Consider the following 3,017-nt stretch of genomic DNA (forward strand, 5'->3'; position numbering starts at 1 on the left):
GCTACTGAGAGAGATGTCAAGCACCTCCCTTCTGACACTAGTTACAAAGGTGGGTTTGCACCCCACGTTTGCTATACTTAAATTATAACTAACTATAAACTCGATAAGAGACTCACCCCGTGTGTTGCAGTCCGTGCTGCCCCATTCGATGTGGTGGACATTCGCATCGCAGCCCATGGTGAGGGGCAGTTTATTCCGCCTGCAGTGCTCTACCAGGTTGTCGATTGCCTCTGGGGGTGCTATCGGAGTCTCCCCCGGAAAATAGGCCGCTGCCACGACGAAGTCCGCTCCTTCGTCGTTCGTGGCTTGTACAGCGACCAGGTCCTGTGTTAGGAACTCTGAAATACAGAAAAAATCAATACCGTTCCTAAGTACTATGCAGGTTCTGGGCCTATCACTTGAGAGGTCCCAAATTACCTTGTTTGACTCCATTTTGAGGCCCCTGACCTATCCTTTTCTGACCCATGGCTCCTAGATCAGTAGTATGCCCAGACCATCGATCGTAAACCTGCTCGCGATAACCGTCGAGGCTGACGCCGCGTGTTGCAGGTTTACCTGGGCAACTTCTATTCGCGGACCCACTACAGGATCGGCTCCATGAGGAACTGGTCCTCATTCTCACCGTCCTCCGCGATGTCTCCCGCCAGGTTCGTGAGCCCCTCCAGAAGCTCCTGAATGGAGGGTAGCGCCCCCCTTGCTCGCCCGTCTTCTCGGAAGAGACCTTCACCGATGTCTCGGCAGTTGCCGCCTGCTTTGACGTACTTGCGCAGGGATGAGTCGCAACCTCATCCACCTGCATTTTTTCTCCTGCATCGCCCTCGGTGGTCGTTTTAGGCTTGAATGGCCTCAGGACCACCGAGCTGAACCTATAGTTCAGACGGAAGCTCACTTTCCTGACGAATTTGTACGATTCGTCATCTATGGAGAGGTTGAACCTCCACCCTGAATCCTCCGCAGTGCTGCTGGTCACCCGCCAGGCCGATGTATTGAGGCCATCGTTCTGGTTGCGGATGAGCCCGAGAGCAAATTCGTAAGGCTTGCCTGCGCATCTGGGGAGGAATACCGTCATGCTATGCATGGGCGGAATTTCGTCCCCCTTTTTCGCGCAGAGGATGGGTCCATTCCAGCCTTCCAGCTTGGGAGTGATCTCCCGCAGCCAACCTTTCATCCTTGCAGTCAACCTGCAATATGTCTCTCTTGAAGTAAACCCCATGGAAGGAGGCTTTGTATCCAGACCCCCTGAATACCTCCTCCATGAGCAAATCTTGGAGCACGGTGAGCTCCTCCGACCCCAGCGTCTCCGTCGGGTAGTTCAGCGGCAGCACCGCCATACGAATGCCTTTGAGGGCATCCGCATACCTGCGCTGTCCCTCCGCTACCCGGGGGGGGAATTGGGGCGGTGCGGTTGCCACCAGTCGCCTGAGCAACGTTGCCCCTCTGCCGCTTGGTGTTGGGCGGCTCCTGTGGCGTCAGCTGTCTACTTTTTCGCTTCGCCGCTTGGGTGGTCGAGGGAGCTGCCCTTTCGCAACCTCGGCCTGCGGGCTGAGTTGCGTTTACTGGGCAGTGGCCTCGATTGTTGCCATTGCATTTCCTAGTGGCCGCGGTATTTCCACCCTTTTGTTTTCCGGAAGCCGGGGAAGTGCTGTCACCTCTCACCCTGTTCCGCGCTAGGTCTTCTGCTACCTCCGGAGTTCTTCCCTCCTGGAGGTGCCTCAGGTACCACTTCAGGCTGGCACCGCTCATACCTTTTCTCCTGGGATCGTCCTGTCCTCCCGGACATCCCGTTGGTGGCAGGGGGGGTAGTCTGCCTCCCCTCTTCCTTTTCCGTTTTAGAGCCCCACCGGAGGTCGCCCGTTGCGACTCCTCTGCATCCGAGCAGTTGCTCCTGCTCGAGAAAGTCTCCGTGGGGTTCTCTTTTGCTTTTTTCCGCAGCGGCCGCAGTCGAAATCGCCTGCTGAACGTCGCTGCACGAGGGCATGTCATCGTCGTCGTCCCTGGCGAAAGGGCGTCCAGGAAGCTGAACTTTCGTTTAGCCCCTGATTCGTCCTTACCTGCACCGCTGCCCTTGTCGTTGCCATTTTCCATAGTCGTTATCTGTTGTTGTTGCCGAGATCCGTTTGATTTTGTTGTTGTTGAGGTTTTATTTTTGTTGTTAATCTTGTTCGTACGACCCTTGGCTCGACGAGGCGAGCCGTCGGGTCAGCTTTCGGTAAGGGGAACAAAGAGTCCGCCGCGCCAGAGCCCCTTGACGCGGTAAGGCCACCGTTACTTCCCAATGCGGCCCGGTGTTGGGAAGGCTCCGTTAGAATACAGCCGAATTTACCTCCTGGCTGCAAATCATCCAATGGGCACGGGAGTCGCATAACACCCTGGATTAGGAGGTGGCAGCTCTTGGTTGTCGCACGCATACGGCCTCTGACAACCAGTGTGAGGGTGCAAGCACCGCTCGCACCAGTTGGGAGATGCCGAGAATGCCTGTGACTTAAGCCCCTGCACCACGGCAAGGTGCCTACCATTCGCAGAGGTCAAAGGTCGTAGGTCTTTATTTGTGATGGGCATCGTATGAGAATGGGAGCCTGAACTGAAATCGTGCTTTTCATATATCGTAATATTAGATAGTGGACAGCCAATCACAATACCAACGTTTGATTTTCGAGTTTATTGTCCTGATCGCTACCATATTTGAGTAAAGTTATGAGTGCAAACTGTGCTACAACACTTTGCAAAAATAATGCTTTTTAGGTATTTCATCTAGCCCGTAAAAATTGTTGATATTGAAATTCCACATTTCAAGGCCCCAAATATCGAATATGGATGACTTTTTTTATCAAAAACCGCGCTCAATCTGTGAGGTATAGTTATAGAATTCGGCTAGAATATTTTTTTGATAAAAGATAGTCCTTGTGTCGAAAATGGGTATAATCGGGGCCATATTTCCCCTTGCCGTCATATACCTAATATAAGAATTTTCAAACATTCCTTACATATTGGTCAATCTGTAGTGTATTTTATTGAAA

The sequence above is a fragment of the Bactrocera oleae genome, chromosome 2 (genome assembly GCF_042242935.1).
Source record: "Bactrocera oleae isolate idBacOlea1 chromosome 2, idBacOlea1, whole genome shotgun sequence".
NCBI lineage: Eukaryota > Metazoa > Arthropoda > Insecta > Diptera > Tephritidae > Bactrocera > Bactrocera oleae.